Source organism: Sus scrofa, chromosome 18 (assembly GCF_000003025.6).
Source record: "Sus scrofa isolate TJ Tabasco breed Duroc chromosome 18, Sscrofa11.1, whole genome shotgun sequence".
Taxonomy (NCBI): Eukaryota; Metazoa; Chordata; class Mammalia; order Artiodactyla; family Suidae; genus Sus; species Sus scrofa.
Genome location: NC_010460.4, coordinates 16,472,894 through 16,500,592, shown reverse-complemented (window position 1 = coordinate 16,500,592; position 27,699 = coordinate 16,472,894). Strand labels below are relative to the sequence as shown.

Below are 27,699 nucleotides of genomic sequence, written 5' to 3'. Positions count from 1 at the left end.
GCCTGCAGGGGAAGTGTCGCCATGGCCTCCCCATCACGCGGCATCACTTACTCAGGGGACAGGGCCTGAGACAATGGGTGTGACGGGCTGAGTCTAAATAAAGCGTGTGTCCATCTGGCTCAGGGAAGTTAGAAGGGTCTGCCCTTTCAGCTCTGAGAATGGAAAACACATACTCTGCCCAGCAAGCACCACACAACAGGAGACCCTCCTGGCAGGACAGGTGCTAATAAAAGAGATGGAATGAGGGGCACCTCCAAACTGGCAAATGACTCCCACACTCGGGCGAAGGGAAGCACGCTCGGGAGCCCTCGTCTAGCCTGACGTCAAGTAGGAGACAGCTTACAGGAATAAAAAGAGCACTTAACAATGAATTAGGAGACCCAGACTTGGGCTTGGGTGTTAAGGCAGATCTATTTGAGCTGAGGGAGGTTCATTTCCCTCCAGCTCACAATTGCTGGTTGAATTACGTCCCATCCCCCCCACAATTCATAAGTTAAAATCCCAACCACTGGTACCTTAGAACAGGATCTTAATTGAAAACAGGGTCATTGCAGGTGTCATTCATTAAAAAGAGATTATACTGCAGTAGAGCAGGTCCCCAATTTATAATAATTTATACAAAGGGGAAATTTGGACACAGACACATGGGGAAAGTGCCATGGCCTCTATAATTGGAGTTATGTTGCCACAAGCCAGGGAACTACCAAAAGCTAAGAGAAAAGCCTGGAATAGATCTTTCTCTAGTCCCTTAGAGGGAGCGTGGCTCCACTGACATCCCGTCTCAGACTTCTAGCCTCCAGAACTCTGAGACAATATACTTCTGTTAAACCACGCAGTTTGTGGTCCTTTGTTTTGGCGGCCCTTAGGGAGCTAACACATTCACTCTCTATAAAGGGACTGGGTTGGACTTAGGTCTGTGACTTTCAAACGGAGTCTTGACTTGAGTTTGAACTTCCTCAGAGACCTAGAAGCTCCTGGCAACACCCTCTGACAACCAGGAGGCCTGGGGATCGTCAAGCCCCCTCCCGCACTCTCTAAATGAAAGCCCTGTGCAGGTTTTTTTGCTTGTTTGTTTTTTGTTTTTGTTTTTGTTTAGGGTCGCACCCACGGCATATGGACGTTCCTAGACTAGGAGTCGAACCAGAACTGTAGCTACTGGCCTACACCATAGCCACAGCAATGCCAGATCTGAGCCACAAAATTCTGGAAAGGCTGTTCCAGGGACATGTGCATCTCTAGGTGTGCGGTTAGGCTGGGCCTTTCACGGGTCCCGAGCCAGTCTCCACAGCACACACACTCACCCGGCTTCATCAGCCGCTGAGCCCCAGGAGAACTCCATGCAGTTTGCGGACTTCTTGGTCTAGTCCCGAGGCAGTTCCACTCAGACACACGCGTCTTTACTGGGCTTGGATCCTGGAGACGCCGCCTCATCTGAGACCCTGGTCATCACCTCAAGTTCCACAGCGGATCCAGCCGGGGGAAAGCTTCTGTGACCTCCGACCTCTTCACATTTCTTCCTCGCCCCCCAGCAGCCAGGGGCTGTGTCCAAGGGCCTCAGAGAGCAACAGACATCACTTTGCGAGGAACGTGTTGTCTTTGTTTCTATCTTTAAACAGAGAACGATCATGATGTCACAAATACGTGGGGGGTACCAGGCACCACGCCAGGCCTGATCGCATACTGTCAGAAGCTTCTACGCGAAATCATGATGCCGAGGGGAGGTGATGTATCTGTCTCCCAGGCTGGACCGAGAGCTCCATGCAAACGGCAGCCACCGGGTCCCTCGGGTTTGCATCCTCAGATCCAGGTGAACAAACCATAAGTGCTACAGGCAAAGACCCAAAGAGCTGCCTCCTTCCTGAAGCCCGTATCATTCTAAAACCTGGGACGGGGTGCCTTCACGACAGGCAGACTCATGTCTCAGCAGAGAGGAAGACTCATGCAGCTCTGCTTGCCCAGGCTGATTTTCCTCCCATGGCAGTGGACGTGGCAGTGCCACGCAGAGGGACAAGGGAGCAGGGGCTGCCACCTCTCTCCCTACAAGTCTTGTTACAAAACTGTCTCATACGCACACAGTTTAACAATTACTAAAAGGTGGAGTTCCCGCTATGGCTCAGCAGGAACGAATGCGACTAGTATCCATGAGGGTTTGGGTTCAATCCCTGGCCTCAATCAGTAGATTAAGGATCCAGCATTGCCGTGAGCTGTGGTGTAGGTGGCAGACGCGGCTTGGATCCCACAGTTGTTGTGGCTGTGGTGTAGACTGGCAGCGGCAACTCTGATTCAATCCCTAGCCTGAGAACCTCCGCACGCCGCGGGAGTGGCCCTAAAAACAACAGCAAAAATTTCTAAAAGGAACACAGGGATACCCTCCGTTCTCTGACCCATCGTTGTCACCTTTCAGGCACATCGTGAAATGTCACTTCAAGATACTTCAGCACAAGGCTAATAAAGTGTTATTTCACTGAACTGCCACACCATTATTGCACATAATAAAATTAATAATAATTCCATAATATTATCAAATGTCAAGTCCGTATTCAATTTTGTCCATCATCCTACGGGATGTCTTCCACAGTTTGTTTCTAATCAGGATCCGTTCACACATTGCGTTTGGATGTTGCCTCTCCTTTAACGCAGCTTGGTCCTCCAACGCCTCTCATTCCCGACACTGACTTTTTGAGGAACCCAGGCTGATGGCTTTAGAGAATGTTTTCCGTTCTCAGACTGTCTGGTTGTTTCCTCCTGGTGTTGCGTGACCTGTCCCTCTATCCCCTAGAGGCAGCTGCCATCCTGACCTACCCAAACCTGTGAGTGTCGAGCTAAATCAGGAGAGAAACAGGGCAGAATGCTCTGTCGCCAAGTGCCCTGATCTCTCTCTCCACCAAGTTCAGGCTCCATGCCAGCATCTCTGCCATAGCACTGCCACCAAATGCTTGGTCCTGCCAAGCCACTGCTCCAGGGCCCTGCACAGCAGCACTGTCCCTCTCCACAGTCCACTGCCTCTGACGCTGGTGTGGACACAGCTAGAAACATGTCTGCAGTGTCACAAAAGATGACGAAGATTTAAAGGTTTCTCGGTGATTTATGTCTCTTTAATTAAGGGCTTTTATGCTTTAATTAAAAAGTTATAGAAGTTGTCTTTTACTTTGGAAAAAATGCATTCATGGTTGACTGCCTGAGTGAATTAAACAGAGTCAGATCCCCGCACTGGCTCCAAGCTAGACGCCGAGGGCTCATTTTCAGGGGAAGGGGAAGAAGGTCAGTGAGAAACACCATTAAGAAGAGAGGCTGTGACAACTTTCATTACTTTTTGATGATCATGCAATAATTTTTCATGATAAATCATCCTATTATATCTGCAAATTTGGAGGCAGTCTCTAAATGCCATGGTCCTGGGGGGGAAAAAAATGAAAAAAGAAAAAGCACTGGGACTTCCTGGGGGAGACAAAAAAGAAAAAGCATTGGGACCTGGTTTAAAGGGATTCACCTCCTAGTTAAGGAAGCGGAGTCAAAGTTTATGTTTTATTCCTCACTGTTCGATTAGTTCTCAGGTCACACTAATTACGTGTGGTGTATGATTATGCAGAGTTTTAATCTGGGCTCCATAGATAATCTGAAGCCAAAATCAGAATCCACTACTGAGCCCATATGGAGCCCTAGACTGGCAGACTTCTAAGCCATTTGTCCATTCTGTAGGCTCAGCTCAGGTATCAAGATACATTCTTCTGTTCCCTAAACAGGATCATCACTGCCTTGTCTTTGCATTTCCACTGATTTATTTTTAATATTCACTCTCAATTTTTTTCTCTATTACCCTTTGAGGTGTATCAGTCACTCCATGCCCATCTCCCCCACGAGTGTGCCACTGGCTCCTCTATAGCCTTGTCTCCGCCGCCTCCACCCAGTCAGAAGTTACAACACAGTGATCTGTGTCCCCACGCCACCACACAAGCAGAATTGTTCCCAAATGTCTTAAGCGGGAGTTCCCACTGTGGCGCAGCGGAACGAATCCAATGAGGAACCGTGAGGTTGTGGGTTCAATCCCTGGCCGTGATCAGTGGGTTAAGGATCCGGCGTTGCCATGAGCTGTGTTGTAGGTCACAGATGAGGCTCGGATCTGGCATTGCTGTGGCTGTGGTGTAGGCTGGCAGCAGCTGCAGCTCCGATTCAACTCCTAGCCTGGGAACCTCCATATGCCGAGGGTGCAGCCCTGAAAAGACAAAAGACAAAAAAAAAAAAAAAAAATCTTAATCATGTTATTCCACTTTTCAAATGAAATATGTCTGTCTCCTTCTACTAAACTGTAAGCCCTAATGATCATAATTTCATCATCTTCTTTCTCTATTCTACTAGATCTTAGGTCAGAGAGTTGGATCAACCATACGCCTCGTTCATGACACATTTGCTCGTGTATGGCCTCTCTCCATTCACTCACTCATTCATTCTCACATTCGTTTATTCCCTTCATCCGCCTTTCCCCATCCTGTTACCTTGATCACTGACTACCATTCTAATGAAGTTCTTCAGTTTTACGCATTCGTATTAAATGTGTACGTCCTTATCTACTTGGAATTTCAATTTATGTAAGTATATAATGTCATATGCCTTGTGTTGTTTTCTAGAATAATATATCTACGTATGTGTGTGGCAGGAATTCACTGTTCTTTATAAGTTTGACGGAGTGAAACTTTAAAACAACCTGAGCCCGGATTTTGCGGGGATAAGTGGTCTTTGGTCATGATTCCAATTTCTTTAATATTTATGTTTAACTATGTCCACTAAATTTCTTTTTGTACCAATTTTGGCATTTATATTTCTGGGAAATGTATCAATTACATCTATTATTACATCTAGTACTATTCATAATATGCTTATTATTCTAATCTCTGCTGTGTCTACAGTTATTTCTCTTTTCATTCTACATTTTATTTGTATCTTCTTTTGTCTTCAATCAGTGTTTTCAGAGGTCTATGTAACTAATGATACCAAAGAATTATCTTTTTTTTTTTTTTTTTTGTCTTTTTGGGGCATATCTGCAGCATATGAAGTTCCCAGGCTAGGAGTCAAATTGGAGCTGCAGCTGCTAGCCTATGTCATAGCCACAGCACAGGATCTAAGCCACATCTGCGACCTACACCACAGCTCACGGCAACGCCAGATCCTTAACCCACCGAGCAAGGTCAGGGATCAAACCCACATCCTCATGGATACCAGTCGGGTTCTTAACCCACCAAGCCACAACGGAAACTCCTCAATTTTAAATTTCTTCTATATTTATTATTTCATTTCCTCTTGTTTCTTTAGGTTAGCTTCATACTTCTTTTTTTCTTTATATCTCCAGAAGTGAGCACATACTTAATACATAGAGGCTTGTAATCAAATGTTTATTGAATAATGAACTATAAATACCTTGAGATCAGATAATATGTCTTATTATCCAACCTCATAGTCCTCAAAGCACCTACTACATCACCCAGCAGGCAGGAGACCTTGGTAAGCACTGAGAGAATATTTACTGAGGGAAATTTTTTTTTTTTTTTTTTTTTGTCTTTTTAGGGCCGCACCCACAGCATATAGAGGTTCCCAGGCTAGGGGTGAATCGGAGCTACAGCTGCTGGCCTACACCACAGCCACAGCAACAGAGGATCCGAGCTGTGTCTGCGACCCACACCACAGCTCATAGCAACACTAGATCCTTAGCCCATTGAGTGAGGCCAGGGATGGAACCTGTGTCCTCATGGATGCTAGTCAGATTCGTTTCTACTGAGTCACAATGGGATATACAGGAATTGCTAATATAAAGAAATACACTCCTCCTTTAAAGGAACCTCTGGAGGTCATCTAACTGAGCCTTTTGATTAAAAAAGACAACCATTAGGGACACAAGTGTCCCTCTGTTCTTTTCTTCTTCTTTGGTGATAGAACATCCCATTTGAGCTAGGCACACAGTCGACTGGAATAAAGAGCCAGTGATGAAGGCCTGGCCAAAGGGACACAAGGGAAAACGATAGACATGACTTGAGAAGGTATATTTCCAGGGAGGAGATGTGTCTTTCTCCTTGCCCTCGCTTCCCAGAACATGGATACAATGGTTGGGTTTTGAGGGGCTATAGTGGATCAGGAGATGACCTTGGGAACGGAAGTCTAGGTGACAGAGAGACGAGATAAAGTGTCTGGGCTCCTCACTCCAGGAAGCTTCCATGGGAGCCACAGACGAATGCTCTTGCTTGTCTTTATAAGGGAGAGAACTCCTATCTTGTTTAAAAGGCCGTTTGGGGTCTTTTCTTGATGGAGGGTTGGAGAAACTGCTTAGAATAGAATTCGATTCGTAACTGATTCAGTGGGGTACATGTCAGTCCTTTTCTGAAGCATGTCTCTCCTCATACAACACAGACCTCAGAAAGAAGGGGGATGATAAAAATCCCCATTTCCCACATGGGAAAAACAACGAGGGAGCTGAGACTTAAACTCACCTCTCTCTCTTACTCAGATCTCCATTTACGGGTGAAATGCACCCGCTAGAAGAAGGCTGGTTCCAAAGGCTTTAAGCACAGAAGCATCAAGGGTTTCTCATGCAAACTCCCAATAATTTTTGCAGCCCCAGACATTACCTGGGTAAACTCCAGTTAAACCTCAAAAGTTTCAGGAGTTCCCATCGTGGCTCAGCAGTAACAAACCGGATCCTTAGGCCAGCATCTGCAACTCTGATTTGACCCCTGGCCTGGGAACCTCCATATGCCTCAGGTACAGCCCCAAAAAGCCAGAAAAAGAAAAAGCCAAACAAACAAACAAAAACCCTCAAATTTTCAGACTTGACTCTCTGGCTTACCAGGTAGTCAGGTTCCCAGTTCCTTTCACAATGGTTAAACACAACTGAATCCAAATATGAAAGCCTTAATGCCTCCAGGTTGCTAATGACCTTGACTCCCAGAGGGCTGATCTGCCTGTTTCTCTGTAAGTGGTGGTTTGGGTGCACACCCAGCTTTGCACCCTGCAGAACAAGCTGTGTGGATGACACCTACAGGCTCTATAATCTATAAAATCAAATGGCCATGTTGCCTCAGTCTCACTACCAGCTTCCTGATGCCCCTATGGTCTCTATCCTGTGACCATGGGATTCTTGGAGGGGTTTCTCTGACGGGGCATCATTATCAATGGCCACCATCAACACCAGCCTCGGATCGATGCCAGGATTCTACAGAAAAGAAACAGAGGGTTTCTAGGGCCAGACAAGGGGTTATATCTCCCAGACACCAGGGCCTGGGTATGTTGGGCCAAGAATCCAAAGTCTTAGCTGAACTATGCCTTTGGGGATGGACAGGGAAGAGGGGAGGTCAAAGGACTTAGGATGGCTTTATGCTCCCAAAGGTGAGCTGGATCCAGAGCAGCCTCAGACCCAGACATCTCACCAGCAACGAGGAAAGAAAACACAATACTGACTGAGAGTACTCTGTGTACCAGGCACTGCAGCAGGCATTTTCAGATTCATCTTCCACTGAATCTCCTGTTCAGATGAAGGGCAGCAGGGTGCAATGGTTAACATAATCACCAGCTATGTGATTTTGGGTCAGTTGCTAACGTCTCTGAGATTCATGTACAAAGGAGGTAAAATAATTCTTACCTCATAAGGTTGATACAATCAAGGCATTAAGAACAGTGCCTATCACATAATAAGCTCCCAAGAACAGCTTGTGGGCTATTACTGTTAATCATCCCAGTGACACTTTGAAATGGGTTTTATTACAACCCTAATAAAGTCACAGAATGAAGCTACAGACTATTAGAGTCAGACCCTTAAAACAACTTTCCCAAGTTCAACTGCTAATAAGTGGAGGAACCAGGATTCAAATCCAGGTTCATCAAATTCCAAGCTCCTTGCTCTTTGCCCCAGACATTTTTCAGAAAGCCAATCCGTCCCTAGAGGATTGTTCTAGACACAGCTTAGCAATCTTCATGGAAAAGTACATAGTATCCGGGTCACTAATAGAGTTAGTAGTTGGGGCATGAAATGAAAATGGACTATCGTCCTTTAAGGAGGGGACTGCTGATCATGAACCTGCCTTCAAAATCAGCTGGGTGGACAAGCATTGAGATCCTGCTGCATAGCACAGGGAGCTATATCCAGTCACTTGTGATGGAACATGATGGAGGATAATGAGAGAAAAAGAATATATATACAGATGTACAAATACACACATATACATACATACATATATATATATGTGTGTATATATATATGGTTGGGTCACTTTGCTGTACAGTAGAAATTGACAGAACACTGTAAGTCAACTATAATGGAAAAACTAAAATCATAAGCAAAATCAGCTGAGATATAGAGTTACACAGGAGTGCGATAGAAATAAAAATATTGGGAATGGTGTTACTGGTAAAAGTAGAGGACACAGTTGAGAACCAAGGCCAAACCAAGCCTCCTTCTCTTTCTTCCCAAGCCGCCACCTTGGTGCTCACACACGGGGGAGGTCTGAGTAGACAGGACAGACAGGTACCAGCACCTGGATGGTGACCATGGACACCTAGGGCTGCTCTCATCCTTGCCAGGGAAGCGAGTCCAAGAGAGACCAGAGGTGTGGGAACTGGTCTCAGATGCAGGTCCTGCCCCCTGGGGACACAGGGACAAAAAATGCCAGACCCTCATCATCTCACCTATCAGGGGAAGCTCCCTCCACCCTTGGGGGAGTTGGTGGGAAACAGAAAGAAGGTTCTTCCTGATACTTAAGTTGGGACAATTCTACGAACTGAAAGAAACATGGAAAAATAATCTCTTCCTTTACCATAACCTCAAATTCTTGATACATACGCCCACCAACCAACTTCATCAATCAAAAACGGAAAAAAGGGATTTCCCATGGTGGCTCAGGGGGTTATGAACCCGATTAGTATCCATGAGGATGAGGGTTCGATCCCTGGCCTCGCTCAGTGGGTTAAGGATCTGACGTTGCCATGAGCTGTGGTGTAGGTCACAGACGTGGCTTGGATCCCTCGGCTACAGGTCGGCAGCTGTAGCTCCAATTCGACCCCTAGCCTGGGGATATCCATATGCTGCAGGTGCGGCTCTAAAAAGCAAAATAAGTAAATAAATAAATAAATAAATCCCACAAGCACCCAGAAAAAAGCCTTGCAACAAAAGTATTAACATTTTCCCCTTTTTTTTAGTGTCAAATTTTCATTCTTCTCACAGCTGGTTTGCTGATTTCATTCCTCCGAGTGGCTCCCACACTAATGCAATTGGTAGTTTAAATGTCTCAAAGAAACAGCACAGACCACTGGGATCTCTATTCTCTTTCTTGAAAAAAAAAAAAATAATAACAATCAAATGGACCGCAGAGAGTTCAGCAGCATTATTTCCTCCCTGGGCAGGGAGAAGCGGCTTCAGTCTTGGTTTATAAGGTCACCAGAATCCCTTGTCGAGAATGATTCCTCTGTAAATCACTTCTGCCCAGCTACTCCGCGGCCCTGAGTAGCAGATAATCCAGACGGTAATTGTGTCTGGTCTCCGGGCAAAGCTTCCCTGACCTCCCCAAAGAGGATTCTGGTACCAGCTTTGGCTGCAGGACGCAGTGGGGAAGCCCAGCCCCAACACACGCCAGCACTGAGACCATCTTCAAGTCGCCGTTCAGCCTTGCAGGTCACCATCTTGGACAGAGAAGCCCCTGCTGAAAGCACAGCCTCTGCTAGAGGAGAGGCCCCCACCCCCAGGGCCCAGCTCATACAGCAGGCAGGAGGCCAGGGCCTGAATTTGAACTTGGGAGCTGTGGGAGCCAACTGGCCCCAAGTACACTAGACTCGTAGCTGTGAGGCTGGTGTCTCTTTGTATGTTTTTCTTGGGTGTGGGTTTGTATGTTTTAGAATATATCACACCACTTAGTCCATCTTTGGCTACCAATGAATTCTGGCCTTGGGCAAATCACTTGCTTTTGAGCCTCAGTTTCACACAGATTTAAATTAAAACCCCGCATCCACTACATACTGATGATGACTTGAGCAAATTACATAATTACGCCGAGGCTCAGTTTCATGTCTTTCCTATTCTTTTCTCTTTCTTTCTTTCTTTTTTGCTTTTTAGGGCCACACCCACGGCATATGAAAGTTCTCAGGCTAGGGGTTGAATTAGAGCTTTAGCTGCTGGCCTACTTCACAGCCACAGAGACACAGGATCTGAGCTGCATCTTTGACCTACACCACAGCTCATGGCAACGCCGGATCCTTAACCCACAGAGCAAGGCAAGGGATTGGACCCACTTCCTCATGGATACTAGTCAGGTTCATTGCCGCTGAACCACAATGGGAACTCCCGAGCCTCAGTTTCTACACCAGTATACTGGGAATGTCAATGGATATTTTGTGATGTTGTGATGGGGACTTAAAAGATAACATATTGCTTATATGTGGCATCTAAAATATGACACACATGAACTTATTTACAAAACAGAACCAGACTCACAAACACAGGGAACAGACTTTGCCATGAGATAGCGGATGGGTGGCAGAGGGAAGGATTGGGAGTTTGGGGTTAGCAGATGCAAACTGGTATATACAGGATGGATAAACAAGGTCCTACTGTGTGGCACAGGGAACTATATTCAGTATCCTATGATAAACCATAATGGAAAACAATGTGAAAATGAATATATATGTGTGTGTATAACTGAATCATTTTGCTGTGCACCAGAAATTAACACAACATTGTAAATCAACTATATTTCAATAAAATTTTTAAAAAATGCTTAATAACACAGACGAAGTGCACAGCAGACTCTCTGATTGTACAAGGCTCTGGATGGGCTACCTGCCCAGCTGTGTCCATCACTGGGTGCTGCCCTCTTTAAAGTTCCCCCTGGGTCTCCAGGCTGCGAGTTCCCAGGGATGGGTGTCAGGGTACCTGTGGTTCAGAGTGGGCACCTAACCCCAGGCAGGCCCCCCCGCCCCCCGAGTCTGTTCCCCCTTGGAGAGGGACTAAGATAGAGAGAGGGGACCATGGGCGCCCATGAGCTCAGGAGCCGATGGGGACATGGTACTGCCACAGTGTCTGGCCCAGCCGGAGAAGCTAGTCTTCAGATGGAAAGGGAGAAGGACACAAACACAGAGAGGAGAAGAGAGACAATGCAGGAAACACTCCAGTCCCTGCCTCTGGTTCACCTCTGCCCTTGGGCTCCAAGAAATTCACACCCCTGTGTCCTCATAATAAATGTCTTCTCTTGTGAAGTTCGCTTGAGCTGGTTCTTGTTATATGCAACAGAGAAGAGTCCTAATAATCTGGTAAAACAGTTGTTATTCCATAAACAGTAAATGCCCACCTAACAGAAAATGACAGAATTGGCTAAATGATGTCATATTCTCTCCCCCACTCTCCTGGCCCCCACCCTCCCACCCCCCACTCTCCCACTCTTGACGTGAAATAATTCTCTACTGGGAGCCCCACCCTTTCTATAGCTCCTTCTATAAATACATTGACCCATCACTTATCATCATTCAATAAGTTATTCATTTGAGAAGCTGTTTCTCCACACAGGAGCAGGGCCCATGACCTACCACTCTCTCCATGTGCAAATGGCCGCATCTCTCATCCCCGCCCCTTGGACATGACCTTGTTCACATCAGACTCTGCCCATCCCCCAAGCTGCCCAGCCACAGTGACTTCCTGGGACCTCGCCCATGGTGGTCCTACCGTTCCCCCCTGTCCCGGCCCTCGATGGCCTTTCCTTTGTTGACTCCAGTCCTGGCAGTGCCCAGCAACCTCGGCACCAGCTGAGAAAGAGGCACTTTTAAAAGGCAAGCATCCCTGTCCTCACAATAAAAATAGCTGATGTGCAGTGTCCACACTGAGCGCTCCACAGGCATCACCTCATTTAATTCCCACAATGGTCCGTGAGAGTGGCACTGTTATTAGCAACAACGTGATGACACAGAAGCTGAGGCACAGAGAGGAGGAGTAATTTACTCAAGGTCGCACAATCAGGAAGTGGCAGAGCTAAATTCAAATCTGCACTGTGTCACCAAGGTCCACGCACTTTACCCCTTAACGGTACGAGGCTAGAACTTTCAAATGAGGCTTTGATTTTTTGTTGAATGGACTACACAGATAATACTGTCTGAGTGATGGCTGCAAGAATTCAGAGAAGGAATTCAGTCTGGACTGAAAGGGTGAGGGAATCATCAGAGAGGATTTGGGGACAAGGCACTGGATCTGGCCTTGGAGAATGGGGAGGGGACATAACAGATGGTGGAAAGGTCAAAGGCCCAGAGGTGGGACTGGGTATGGAGGGCTTGTTGGGAAGAAGGCAGGTGACACTGGCAGATGTGGGTTAGTTCTGGTGACACAAGAAGCCAAGCAGAGGGTTGGTGCTAGGTTTGGCCATTGCTGGTAGGGCGAATTGCAGCCCAACCCAAAAGATATGTTCAAGTACTTGGTGAATGTTTGACTTTATTTGGAAACAAGGTCTTTGCAGATGTACTCAAGTTAAGATGAGGTCATCCTTGACTAGAGTGGCCCTAAGCCAATATGACTGGTGTCCTTATAAGAAGAAGGACATGGGGACAGAGAGACACACGGGAAGAATGCCATGTGGGGATGGAGGCAGGGATTGGAATGAGGCAGCTGCAAGTCAAGGAACACCAAGGTCTGCTGGTCACCCCCAGAAGCAGGACGAGGAAGGAAGGATCCTTGTCTGAAGCCTCCAGAGGGAACCTGGCCCTGCTGACACCTTGATTTCTAACTCCTCGCCTCTAGAACTGGGAGACAATACCTTTCTGCAGTTTGAAGCCACCTAGTTGGTGAAGCTTCGTAACATCAGCTTATGAAATAATAGAAAAATACAGATTGATCTCTGCCCCTGGTTCCGGGCACAGAGCTCTAAAACTCTTGTAATTTTCTAAGTGATAGGCCATCTGGGACTATTTTTTGTTCTCATATTCGGTCTCTGACTCCACTTCCTGACATGGAGTTCCTAAATCTGGTGGCATTTCCTGGGTGATAAGATGATAAGCGCCTTTGGTTCTAACAAGGTGACTCTTGGTAGGCTCCTGGGTAGGATGGAGGTCATCAGAAAGACCAGGTCGTGATTGCATGCTTGCAACTTTCAGCCAGACTCCTCATCCTTCAGGAAGGGGCCAGGGACTGGAGCCTGAGTCAATGATCCCTCCTGCCTGTGTGATGCAGCTTCCATAAAAATCCCCAAAGGATAAGGTTCATGGAGCTTTGGGATTGCTGACCACATGGAGGTGCTGAAAGGGTGACACACCCAGACGTGTAGGGGAGTGTCCTGCCCCTTCCCCATACCTCACTCTATGCATCTCTCCACCTGGCTGCTCATCTGCATCCTCTATTCTAGTCTTTATAATACACTGGTAGGTGTACGTAAGCATTTCCCTGAGTCCTCTGAGCCATTCGACAAAATTTGGGGACCCAAGGAGGGGTCATGGGAACTTGGATGTATAATGGGTTGGTTGGAATACAAGCAACAAATGGGACTTGCGCTTGGCGCCTGAAGTGGGGGCACTTGTGGGACTCGGTGCTTAACTTGGAGGATCTGATACAACCTCCGGGTAGACGGTGTCAGACATGAACTGAATTGCAGGACACCCAGCTGGTGTCGGAGAATTGCCTGATGTGTAGAAAACCCACCCATCTGGTGTCAGAAGTGAAGTGTACTGTGAGAGTCAAGGAAAATGCGTTGGGTTTTTCCCAGACACGGCCCCGGGAACCTAACACAGTCATCATCAGAGAAACCTCCCAGGTCCTTGAACAAGATTGGGGGTAACAGGAGGGAAGCCATGTTTTAGGAAGATCAAGTGTCAACAGAAGAAACTGCTCAGAAGGAGACAAAGAAACTGGACTTTGAAGTAAAATTAGACTCAGCCCAGTCCTCTCTATACGTCCTACCTCTCCCTGTAGACCAGGGAACTAACTCCATTCTCCCCACCCTCCCGCTACCTCCCCTATGCCTCCTGAAGGCTCCGAGCCACTCAGCCTTTCTTTCTTTAGCTCAGTTTCTTCACCTGCAGAATGGAGATGGCAGTGCTGCTGTGCCCTGCTCCATGCCCCCTCCGATGTCCCTTCTGTTCCCCCTGTCCCGAATACCGCCCCCCACTGCTGTCTCCACAGCAACTCACTACCCCAGGGCCAAGGGTACGCTGGTTTGTTGGCACGCTGTCTCTCGCTCTCCATTAGAAGCTCAGCTCCTGGAAGGCAGCACTGTGCTCTGTCCGCTGATATAACCCCACATCCAGACTGGCCGGAGTTCAATATGGAAACAGTATGGAGGGAAGATGAAGTGAGATGATCTATACAGCGCATCTGTGCCATAGGAAAGACTTAGTATGTGCTAGTTCTGCCCCTTATTCCATCAAGTAGCTTCATGCATGGTGCTTATTCCACAAAGTAATTTCATGCATAACTCTATAACTGGGGGGCAGGGGGGGGGACACGATGACGTGTGTTCTGTTCTCCAGATACCACAAAGGAAAAAAAAGCTGAAGTGATACCACCTTATACATCCATTTTAAAATTTGACTCAGTTTTCCATTTCTGTAAAGTGGAAGCTATCCTGAGACTTCTAGAAATGTTCTTTATAAGTTAGGTACCTTGGGTGAGCAATCAAAGTGGCCTGTGGTAAGGAGCTCGAATGTCATTTGCATATTTAATAAGGTCCCTTCTCTCCAAGAAAACACTGCCTTCCTTTCCCAGCTGGTTAGACTGAGGTTCAGAGCCCCCCATTTACAGCCAGTTTTGCTATAACGTAACATACGAGTTCCTAAAAATCACTACCAAGTGCAAAATGGCTCGATTAAAAAAACCACAGGGCTCATCGGAAAATGAGGTTAGAGGCACAACATTCAAATACTTCATCAATGACATATTTAAAAAAGAAGAAGAAGGGGAGTTCCCATCGCTGCTCGGTGGTAAGCAACCCGACTAGTATTCACGAGGACGCAGGTTCAATCCCATGAGGATGCAGGTTCAATCCCTGGCCTCACTCAGTGGGTTAAAGGATCTGGCATTGCCATGAGCTGTTGTGTTGGTTGCAGATGTGGTTCAGATCCTGCATTGCTGTGGCTGTGGTGTAGGCAGCTACAGCTCTGATTTGACTCCTAGCTGGGACCTTCTATATGCCGTGGGTGTGGCCCCAAAAAGCAAAAAAAAAAAAAAAAAAGAACAAGAAAAAGAAGAGGAATCTAATAAAAATGGTAGCACACTTGGACACATGCAAAATGATTACGAAATCCATAAATACTACAATAAATACGGTACTTTATCCTGCAAAGGTTCTGATGTTTGCTTATGGAAATGGGCACTGGAAAGCCTGCAGCTTGTGAGTTATTACACCATGAGGTCAACAGAGAGTTGTAAGGACAGCTGTGGGTGGGTGTGGCTTGTAAGGTGCGGTGAACTGAGGCGGCCAGCAAACGTTTGAGGCTGCTGCGTGCCCTCACACTTTCTCACGCTCCTCAGCTCAGCTGTGTGCACTTTTCTACGGTTGCCTAGTATTTCTCACAGGCTGAATGGCACATAAGTAAATGTGAAATGTGTATTCTGCTCAAATTGCTCCCTAAGCCATCAATCGCCATGGAACAAATCTGCGTTTCCCAATCAAGCGTTATAGCAGGACTCACTACATAGCCAAGTTCACGCAGGGAGTTCGCAACAGGGCCGGGCACAGTTTATAAGCTATCCTGACCTGGCAGGGCCACATCTCACTTTGGGCCTGAGAGAAGATAGGGAGATACCTGGCAAGACTTTCATTAACCAGAAAGCAACACAAACCCTCATATATTGAGAATTATCTATCTTCAACTTTCAGGAGATGCCAATCATGAGAAACAAACCGACGTCTAGAAGTCAGCCAAGTAAAATCAAGACTGTGGCCCAGGATCACCCAGTCCCTGTACCTGTGTGTGTGTGTGTGTGTGTGTGTGTGTGTGTGTGTGTGTGTGTCTGTGTGTAACAAAAACTGGCATTTCAGCACGGGGATTCTGAGTCATGATCGGAAGTAAACAGTATTCAGTGTTCAAACAGCTTAAGGAAGGAAAATGGACTGAAGTTTAAATGGACCTCTCTACCAAAGAGAGACTCACAAACGTAGAGAACAGACTTATGGTTGCCGAGGGGGAGGGGGAGGGAGTGGGGTGGACGGGGAGTTTGGGGTTGAAAGATGCAAATTATTACATTTAAAATGGATAAGCACCTCCTGTACAGCACTGGGAACTATAGCTAGTCACCTGTGATGGAGCACGATGGAGGATAATGTGAGAAAAAGAATGTATATATGTAGGTGTGACTGGGTCGCTTTGCTGTACAGGAGAAAATTGACAGGACACTGTAAACCAACTATAATGGACAAAATAAAAAATCCTTTAAAATAAAATGGATCAGCAATGAGGTCCTACTGTACAGCACAGGGAACTATATCCAATCTCTTGGGATAGACCATGATGGAAGATAACATGAGAAAAAGAATGGGTCACTGGGTCACTATGCCGTACTGCAGAAATTGACGCCACACTGTAAATCAACTATAATGAAAATAAAATTTAAAAAAGGAGGTTTAGAAGGCTAACCAAAACAAGGGTTTTTGTTTTGTTTTTGCTTTTTTTAACCATCCTCAGTTCACCAGAAAAGCCATGGTCTAAGCATTCCTGTTCACAGAGACGGCGCTGCACAGGCCCACCAGAGACATGCCCTCTGAGCACATAAGATGCATCACAGCTCAGGATGCTGGGGAAAGTACAGACACCCAGTTGTCTCGGGTGAAGCTGCCTCTCACCTCCCCGCCTCCTCCACCAAGCCTTGATCTCTTCCGGCTTCACCTGGGAGCTCCCCCCACCAGCCAGCAGCAGCCCAGAGCACAGCCGAAGAGCAGCTGCAAATCTATATTGAGCAGATGAGGAATCAAGGGAAATTTTTATAGATGGAGAGACGGATAGTTCTGAAGTGTAATAAGCAGGCTAAGGGGATTGGAGTTTTATCTTCCTTTGATAGAAGAGCCTTAACCGGGCCCCTTGCAAGCTATGAGCGCAGTGATCGCTGTGTAATGGAAACCTTCCCTGAGCCTGTGGTTTCTTCCAGCCAAGAAGTTCCGATCAGGACACTTTGCTCACATTAATTAATTAGGCCTCCTGTGTCCCCCAGAGAAGCTGAGAAGCACTAGGTCTGGAAAGGGGCAGGTGAGCAAAGTGACGGCATCACCATCGTCACTAGCATCATCCCCAGCCCATCCTCATCATCACCCCACGGGGTTGGACAGGCATCTGTGAGGGCCCACGCTGGGAGCCGCAATAGGCCAGCTGGACACCCGCTCTCGCAGCAGGGGTGTGCAGTACAGGCAGAATGAACAGTTCACTCACTCATTCATTCATTCATCAGCACATTAATTCTGTGGTTATGGGGCTTCTCTTCTGTATTAGCACGAGAGGTACAACTGGAATGAATAAGACTTCGCATCTGCATTCCAGGAACTTGTGGTCAAAGAACAATGGAGGAAAAAACTGCAGGCAGTACAACTGAAGTGCCATAGAGAAAGCTGGCCCCCAATTCTAATTACCCAAGAAGGCAGTAGATCATCCTCAACCTCCTGTCTCTCATTCTGCTCGTCCAGTTCATCACCATGGCTGCCAGTCTCTCTTCTCACCGCCCCTCTGCCACCACCTTGGCTCTGGCCCTCCGGGCTCTTGCAATAGTCCCCAAACGAGCCTCCCTGCCTCCATGTTTGCTCTCATGGTCCACCGTCCCCAGCGCAGCCAAACAGACCTTCCCAAAGGCAAACCCGAAGGTGTCACTTACTCCGCTAACTAGGCCTCCCTCATCTCCAGGCTCACGTTCAGGGTGGGACTGGGCTTCACTCGGCAGCTCACATCCTATACCCTTGGGCGGTCTTGACACTTGTCACCCTTGTCACACTGCAGTGCTCCTGAGAGAGCCAGGCCCATGTCCCAAAGCCTCACTCAGATGCTGTTACTTCTGCCCCCTTGGCTACCTGCCAAAATCCCCAACCTCCCTAAAGATGCAGCTCTGTGTCTGCATGGGCGACCTCTCCCAGCCTCCTCTGCCCCCTCCTCATGCCAAGTCGGATCATGATCCCGTGAGTACAGCATTTTTAAAGTCATATTGTAATTACTTGTTTGACTACCTCTCTTCTCTCCTAGATTCTGACTTCTCTGAGGTCAGGGCCAGTCTCCCAGTGCCAGGTCAGGGCCTGACATAGAGGAGGGGGACTCAGTAATAGGTGGGAGAAGGGGTGGTGACAGACAAATTGCCTGTTTTGAAACTGCCAGTGGCTCCCTTCCAAGTACAGGAGATGCTCTGTCATAAGATCAGAAGCCCTGGGGTAAGGATAAAGCCCCCATCCTGTTGTCACAGAAGGCTGATGACAAGAATGCGTGGTCTGAGGGTGTGTCTTGGGGTGACAGGGAATCTGCCCTGGGCCAAACACGCTCCTTGGTCCCCTGAGCTACTATTCATGCGTCCACTGTCATGCACAGGTGAGGACTAGCTGGGGTCAGAGCGTGGTCTGGGGCCACTGCTGATGGGCTGTCACAGTAGAAGGCCTACTACCTACTTTTATTTGTTTCATTGGATGAATGGGTGTTATCATTCCAATTTTACAGGTGAGCCAACAGCCTCTCTGGAGTTAAGCCGCCCAAGGCCAAGTGGCTATGGTAAGTACCAGAGCAGGGATTTGAACCTATGCCTGTCTGACCCCACAGTCTGAGTTCTTTCCATCCCTCCAGGCCGCCTGGGACACGGGGAACATGGGGCCGAGAGCAGGGCGGCTCAGATAACACAGCTTCTGCATCTGTAGGGCCAACACTCTGTGAGCACTGGTTTTTATTTACCTTATATGGTGAAAAGAGAGATGCCCATTTTTTTTCCCCCTGGTTCTGCAGACTAACAGACGGGTGCTAATTTGGTAAGTGCAAATTGTCTGGCTTCGGTTCTATCCACCATCTGCCTGCTTGAACTAGTGAAACCGGGTGACTTGTCATTATGCCCAGTTCTCTTCACAAGGTCCTTCCATCCCTTCAGAGGAGCGTATCCTTTTCCTATTTTAAGAAAGAGCTTCACATAGCGGGGCATTCATGGAACACATCCAAGCAACAGCGTAGAAAGTGATATTATGAAGCCAAAGCAATCGCATAGACAAAACCCTTCAAGGAGATGCCGGGGGACCTGCTGGGCAATGGGAGACAAGCCACTGCAGCTCTCTGGGCCTCAGTGTCTCGCCCAGAGCACAGGCATCCAGAGCCCTCGAGAGGAGGAAGCAGAGCTGTGCCGTTTGCGTGGCAGGCCTGCCCCTGCTGCTGCCTGGCCTGGCGCTTCAGGTGGGTGTTCGGAGGGACGGTCCCAACCTTCTCATCCTCAGTTCTAGAAACAGCTCCTCAGACCCTGCATCAGAGTGTCCCTGCCTCCTTCCACCTGCTAAAAATAAAAGGCTGAATTTTCTCTTCTTCAGCCCACAGCTAGGACGGATCCAGCTGCTGGAAGCTCCACTTCCCTGCACTCGGCAACTACCTCTCCCAACATCCAGCCCCTGCCGTGTTTTAGGAAGGAAAGTGGGCAGGAAGGATAAGGGGGTCCGAAGGCCAAGAGAAGCACGTTCCCAGCCCAAAGCACACCATTTCAAGCCCGGGTGTGGTTCATTCTAATCCGAAGCAATTCTTCCCATGCATTTACCCAAGGCTCTCTTCTCCCGCCAGCTTCCTCTTTCTTGCAAGGTGGGGCTTTCAGGAGACAGCCACCCACAGGGCGGAGGGGTGGCTTTCCCCTTCAGTGTGTTGATACCAGTCTTAGAAGAGCAGAGGTGTGCTGCTTGAGAGGCGGCTGAGCAAGGGCGCGTATGGCTGGTGGCGGTGGTTCCCTGCTCGGCCCACGAGGGTGGGAGGCATCTCTGTGCATCCAGGCACCTCCCTCTCCCTCACCTCCTCCCGTCGCTCCTCTCCCAACCCCCATCCCGTGGCCACCTCATCCTCCATCCCCGAGGCTGGCAAATGAGCCAGCCCCGCCGCCCGCAGCCAAGTGAATTTTTTGAAAGTCTCTTCGACAAAACTAAGAGGGGAAAGTTGGCTGTTTAATTTGGTGGTTTTCTTTAGCAACGCTGAAATGTCTAACATCTCAATGTGTGGTGGTTGCGAACTTAAATATGTTGCCTCTGGACCAGCCATTCCTCCAGGAACATCTGCTCCCCAGAGGATCCGAAGTGAGAAGCCGCAGAGCTGCCTCGCTTATCTTTCCCTGAAGAAATGAAAGGTGTTTTTCTCCCCCTCAAAGTAACAGCTATTTCTCCACTCCACATCAAAACTCCAGCCTTTGGCAAACACGCCTTAGCACTTCCACATCCAAGCTTCGGCACAGAACTGCAGACTTCAAAAGGGACGGTGCGGGGCCGGGCCCGGGCGCAGCCCTCGGTACCCGGCTCGCTCACTGCGGCGCATCTTGCATAAGGGATCACAGGACGAGGCGGCTGCGGCACTGAGCCCAACACCGCAAGGCACACGCAAAGGTGGGGAATCCCTCGAGCCACGTGGGGGCCATCCTGGAAGATGGGCTACATGCACATCTCTCCACAGGGAGAGGCTGGTACACGACCTATATGCCCTATATGACAGGCGACTCCAAATAAGAGATCTGAACACACAGAGTCATTGGTTCATGTGAGTCATATCTGGAGCGGGGAGTCCAGGGGCTCCATGCAGCCACTGGAGAGCAAGCCTCCTTCTGTCTTTGCGCTCTGCCATCTCCAAGGTCCCCTCCAGGCCACTTCCTGGCTTCCATACTCAAAGCCTTTGGCATCCAAATGGCTGGCTGAGTTCCTGCAGTCACACTATGTTCTACGCAGCAGAAAGAAGGAAAACAAGAGCGAATGTCCCCACGACCACGGCAAGCCATGTCAATTCGTTTTTAGCCAGCTTCCCATAGGATGTGACATTTCTGCTGACATCTCAGTGGTCAGGACTTAGTCACAGGGCCACACTTAACTGCATGAGACACTGGGAAATGGCGCCCCTTCAACTGGCTGCTTCATGATCTGGAAAAAAAATGAGCGGCTTCTGCTGAAACAGAGGGAACCTGAGTGAGGGGGCAAGTGGCAGCCTCTGCCACAGACAGAGCTTTCCGTCGCTCAGAAGAATACGTCTCTCCTGACTTTATTCACAGCAGAATATCTCAACCTCAGCACTCTTGACATTTGAGCCAGTACTTCTTTGTTGTGGGAGGCTGTCCAGCACTTTATAAGATGTTTGCAACTTTCCTGACCTCTAGTCACTAGATGCCAAGAGCACTACCCCCGGCCCCAGCGGTTGTGATCCCCAGAAATGTCTTCAGACGCCGCCAAAGGTCCCCAAGGGGACGAGAATCACCCCTGGGGAAGAAGCACTGATGTACATTAAAAGGGCACTACAATGAGACAATAGGCACGGTTTTCTGACAGAGTATGGACTCTATTCCTGTTCTCCTAGGGGTAACACTGTGAGAAGAAATGGAATGAATCGTTATTTTGTTGAAAAACATCTTGCGAGACTTTAAGCGTCAAAGAGGACGCTCCGAGGCTCACTAAGTTTCAGAGAGTAAACGCAGAGCCCAGAGAGGAACCTGACCTACCAGGGATGCCTCTCGCCATCCAGAACTTGGACCACGGAGATGATGGCCTTTGGCCTCAGGCTATGCTTCTCCTCCACGCCTGGGTCTTCCCACGCCAGATTCCCTCTGCCTAGGCTCCTCCTGCTGCTCTGAAGGCAGCTGCCTCCTCTGCTTAAACATCACTGCCTTCAGTGGACCAGGAGTCGAAATCAACCTGCCCTCCCCATGGGCTGGTTCCTCTTCTGAATCCCCCATAGCACCGTCCCTAAGGACACACTTACTCACTTTCATCGCTTTCCCTGCTAGACTGTACCTTCCACTAAGGCAGGGACCATGTCTTTCTATTCACCTGTATTTACCAGCACCTGGTGCAGTAAAGTGCCATTAAATACTTGAGGAATAAATGAATGATTGAATGAAGATGGTGATGGAGGTGAGAGAGAGTGCAGGTGTGCTGTGTGAGGGAGGAGGAGGGAGAGATGGGGAGAAATGGGACACAGGCCAGGACAAAAGCCTCACCTGAGCCCACAATAACCCACCTGCAGCAAGAGCGATTTTCTTTCAGATTTTGTATGTCCAGTCAGTTACAGGTGCTTATTGGGTGTGGACAATAAATGAAGCATGGTCACAAGGACCTACAATGGAATATAGGAGATAACACGCACATACTAATAATTATAATAAAGGCAAAAGGTGCCAAAAGTGTATTTCAAAATACCAAAAAAAAAAAAAAGTACAAGAAGAAGAAAAAAAGAATTCAACAGTTCTGAAGGTAAATAGCTACAGACAGAAATATCTATAGACATGGAGCTTCACAGGGCAGCAATGGAAGGAGGTTTTGCAGTATGTGTAGGAGCTGGGTAGTGGGAAAGGAAAAACAGCTTGAATAAAGGCAGCAAGTGAGAAAGCCCGGGCCCTTCCTGAGACTGTGGTTTAGCCCAGCCCTATCCTGCAGAAATGAAATGTGAGTCACAAAGGGAAGCTTCAATCTTCTCGAAACCACCTCAAAAAAGTGAAAAACAAACAAGTGAAATTAATTTTAATGTTACATTTTACCTAACTCAGTATATCTGCAATATTACCCTTCCAACGCGATGAATATAAACAATTATTATCATTACTTTTTACCTTTTTAGGGCTGCACCCGTGGCATATGGAAATTCCCAGGCTAGAGGTCGAATCGGAGCTGCAACTGCCACCCTACACCACAGCCAGAGCAATGCTGAATCCTTAACCCACTGAACGGAAGCCAGAGATCGAACCCGCGTCCTCATGGATGCTAGTCAGATTCGTTTCTGCTGTGCCACGATGGGAACTCCGTGATAAACAATTATTAATGAGCTATTTCACATTCTTTTTTCCCTAAGTGTTAAAAATCGAGGGTGTCTTTGCCACCTAACTGCTCATCTCAATTAGGACTGGCCAGATTTCGAGGGCTCAGTGGCCACGGCCTAGGTACTGGACAGGTCTAGCGCCCTTAGGTGGGAAGAAAAGAGGCTGTGGCAGACTGAGGGCGACGTTTGAACAGGCATACTCAGTACTACGGTTTTCATAAAATGAGTTACCACAATACGCTGGAAAGCAGGAGGTGCAGAAGACTGCAGGAGCCTGGTCCAGAGCAGAGGTTATAAAGGTAAGATCCCCACAGGGCACTATGTCCCATCACTTGGGATGGACCGTGATGGAAGATAATATGAGAAAGGGAATGTATGTATATGTATGACCGGGTCACTTTGCTGTACAGCAGAAACTGGCGCAATACTGTCAATCAACTATACTCACATTTTCAAAAGTCAGCCAAAAAAAAAAAAAAAATGTTGAGATCCACAGGGACAGAAGTGAGACAAGGCTGGAGGTCGCAGACGTGGCCACAACTGTACCTAATGACCCGACTTCCTGGACTCACCCACAAGACAGAGGCTCTTGGCCCGACTTGCCTGATGAGTCTAGTTACTGCACCGCATCTCCTGAACGGAGGAGGGGAAGACCCAGGAGCCTCGGGAGGCACCTCCCACTGTGAGCTGAGCAGCAGAGAAAGGCAAGCTGAGGAGAAAGAGGAGGGTGGCAGATGTGCAGACAGAGATGGCATCAAGTGGCTGTGAGAAGGCCACCTGGGTCCCACTGGCTGTCAGGTTCCAGCTTCCAGATTCTTCCGGGCCTTCCCTGCAATCCTGCCCCCAGCATGTCCCTTACTCTTAAGCGAAAATCTCTCTCTTCTGTTTGCCTTTCTTTCTCATAGAATGCTGGTCTCTCTTCCATGCAACTAAAGCTCTAGAAGTCCTGGTGTTCCTGTTGTGGCACAGCGGAAATGGATCCACTAGGAACCATAAGGTTTCGGGTTCGATCCCTGGCCTTGCTCAGTGGGTTAAGGACCTGGCTTTGCCGTGAGCTGTGGTGTAGGTCGCAGACGCGGCTTGGATTCTGTGTTGCTGTGGCTGTGGTGTAGGCCGGCAGCTGTAGTTTTGATTAGACCCCTAGGTTGGGAACCTCCATATGCTGTGGGTGCGGTCCTGAAAAGACAAAAACCAAAACAAAACAAAAGCTTAGGAAGTCCTAAGAAATACTATTTAGTACAAGGGGGTCCTTTTTGTTTTTGTTTTGGCTGCAGTGTGCAGCGGCTTGAGGTGGGATCTTAGTTCCTAGACCCAGAGACTGAATCTGGGCTGCAGTGGTGAAAGTGCAGAGTCCTAACCACTGGACCCCCAGGGGACCCTCCCAGTACAGGGATTTACAACATGCAATGTTTTTTGTTCTCCTGACCTGGGGAGGAGGCACAGGGAGGAAGAGGACAGGGATCCAGACAAGGGGCGAATTGTCAGGAGCAACAACTGACTGAGTGAGGAGCGGGTGTCAGGGAGATGCAGAGGCATTGAGCCTGGACCACTGGAAAATTGATGGTGTCCTTCACACAGGTGGGAGCTGGGAGGCGGAGCAGGGCTCCAAGGGGAGAAGATGCTGCATTATACACACACACACCGAGGTCTCAGCCTCTCCGCCCTGGCTCCGCCTGTGGAGACATCGGGCAGCCCATGCCCCCCGCTGAGTGGGAGCCACAGGGGCTGGGGCTGCTCCTGCCCAGCGGCCGGCAGTCAGGAGCCCTCTGGTCTGAACGGTCTCCTAAGGCCTCTGGATTATAGGCTTTCATCTCCCAGAGCGCTGACGGCTTCAGCTACAACAAATAGTCATTTCTGCTGTTTACTTTCAGATCTGTCTTCCGACACTTTCTCTCCACACCTCTCCCCCCGGCACCTGCCTCTCATTCCCTGTGCCAATCGCCCCTCTGCAGTCTTTCTTCCCTTTTTCTCATGTCCCAGGGCTGAGAGACCCTGTTTGAACCAGAGGAAGAAAAACTCACAGACATACAAACACACACTCACATGCACACACACACACACACACACACACACACACACACACACACACACATACAAACACAAACATGTGCATGCGTTTATGTTCTCTCCTTTTCTCTCTGCATCAGCCAGACTTTTTATCCCAGAGCTTCCCCCAGAGCGACTCTTTCAAAGATTTTCGGCCTCTCCAGGGAGAGCATTGGCAGATAATGGCCGGGGTCCCTCATTACTCCCACCACCACCCTCGGCACGGCTCTCCTGACCGAGGCAGCACTTTCTGCCTGACAGCAAACACCAGCACTCACCCAATGTGCTCACGCCAGGCACGGTGCACCCCGATCCGTCCTGAATGCACATTTGCAATCCTTCTGCAAAGCACTGCAGCTGCCTTCGTGTTTGCTGGCTACAGGCAGGAGAAGTGAAAAAGGTATTCAACCTAATTCTAACCCTGTCTCAGCCTCTGTTCCTTAAGAACCTTTTAGGTATCAATCCTAGAGGCTTCTGAAAAGGGAATCATGATCGGAATGTCACAGCCACGGAAACTGAGTCACATTGGGGTTAAGGGCTCCGGGTCCTATTTTCAAGGAGCCTTCAGCACTCACAGCCTAGGGTTTTTGTGTTTTATTCTCTGGCCTCGTGGTCACCAAACACATTTGATTGCTTGCTCCATCCACAGAACTTTTTTGGGCATCCACCCCCAGTGTATGCATATTTATTTACTTATAAATTATCATCATGTACCTCTACATATACATTATGCATCTTATAAATAGACATACTCGTTATAACAAGTATAATAGACATACTCAAAAAATAGACATTTGAAAAGGAGGCTATAAAGGATAAATATAACTGGAAGTTCCACTGTTCTTCCTTCACCCAGGGCATCATCTTGTGTACCTCCTGGGGCGCATGCCTGCTTTGCAGACTCCCTGTTCACCCATCACCCTCTCACAGCGTGATCCTATGGTGGCTGCTGCTGCTGCTCATATATTTCCAGTTCTCCTTCCCTTCCAGACACACATGGGAAGACTGCACTCCCCAGTCCTTGAAGGTAGGAGTGACTACATGACTTGTATGTCCAATAAATGTCTCCCCTCTGCTTGGAGGCATCAAATCCCACAATACCCATGTCCTCTCTTCTCTTGCCCCCACAAAGCCCGAAACCTCGTGTTGAAATGTGGTGTCGTGGATGCTCATCCAGGAAGCCTTAAGTGGTTAAATTACAGATGCTACTGAGCCATACTGGATTTGAGGTTTGGGAGACTGTTACTGCAGCACAACCTAACTTAACCTGACTGATACTCTCTCTAGAGAACCAGATGCTACCAGGGTCCTGTTTGTCTCTGCAGCCTGGTCTCTCCCAGCTTGAACTGCTGCGAGGGTGCTCCTTGGTAGTGTCAACCAGCTGTAGTGCCATGGAGGAAGGAAGAACAGGGAACTGGGTAAAGAAGGGGTCAAGACATAAGACATGACCCGGAGTGTGATAAGCAAGCCTGGAGACCAAGAAGGTGCCATCTGAGCAGACCTGCTCAGGAATTGAGGGCAGTCTACACTCTGACCCCAAATCCCTCCTGCAACTCTGGCCTGCAGATCTCCAAGCCAGAGCGAAAATGACTCTGTGTTCCTGGTTTCTGCATGTCTTACGTCTCCCCAACAGAAAAGAGTTCAAGTTGGGGCCAAATACATAAATCCTTCTTTTTACTCTTTCAGCTCCTAAGGCAGTGGATCTTTGTTTTTATTTTTTATTTTTTGGCTGCCCCATGGCACCTGGAGTTCCTGGGCCAGGGATCAGGTCCAAACCACAGTTGCGACCTGAGCTGCAGCTGCAGCAACACCAGATCCTTAACCCACTGTGCCCAGCTGGGAATCAAACCTGTATCCCCAGAGCTCCCAAGACACCACTGATCTGGTTGCACCACAGAAGGAACTCCAGTGGATCTTTGTTTTCAAGAAAATTTCAGGGGAATTAAATTGGAAAAGTACTTCTATCACTGAAGCTACCTCTCCATTGGATCTCAACAGCCCATTTCCCACATCAGCTGTTGCAAGGGCTGCTCTTAAATTACACCATAGGATCCCACGTGGTTAAGGAGAGGATTAGGAATTTGGAACTCTTTTAAACCTTAGAAACTTTTAAACCTGATACATGGCTTGCTGTATTGGTCCAGCTGCTCTAACAGAGACTAAGCAACAGTAACTTACAGCAGAAGTAATTTTAAAATTCTTGCCCACATAATAGTCAACAGGTTTTGAGCTGCTAGGGCAACTCTGCTGCCCAGCATTGTTTCCAGCTCTTTTTACTTTTCTTCTCTGCCACCCTTACTGCTGAGCTTCCATCTCATGGTCTAAGACGGCTGCTCCAGTTACCACCCCTTTTTAGACAATAATATGAGAAGGAAGGCACATCCTTCATCTTAGGGCCAGAAACCGAAAGTACACTCATTACTTCTGCTCAGATGTCATGACCTGAATTTAGTCACACGGCTGAACTTAGCTGCAAGGAACCCTGGGAAAGATAATCTCTAGCCAGGCAGACATTGACCAGCTACCCAGCATGCTTTGGACATACTATTATTAAAGGAAGAAGAGGAGGAATATTAGGGGACAACTAGCAGGGTCTGGCTTCTTGGTGTGCTATGTGGCCTTCTTAGGAAGCATTCCCTCCTACTTCTGTCTGAGCCCACGAACTCCCATAGCACCCTGTTCAGCCGGCCACAGCCCTCGTCCTAAAGTGCGGCAAAGGCCCACTCA

The 27,699-nt window shown here is 48.3% G+C and overlaps 1 protein-coding gene across 1 annotated transcript in view; it reads right to left on the bottom strand.

The window, feature by feature from the left end:
• The window catches only part of PLXNA4 (plexin A4), a 502,572-nt gene extending 477,229 nt beyond the window's left edge, over positions 1 to 25,343 (bottom strand). Inside the window, exon 1 of the mRNA XM_021078941.1 lies at positions 25,251 to 25,343. The gene's annotated coding sequence lies outside the window, so the exon portion shown is untranslated. The remainder of the gene's footprint in view (positions 1 to 25,250) is intronic.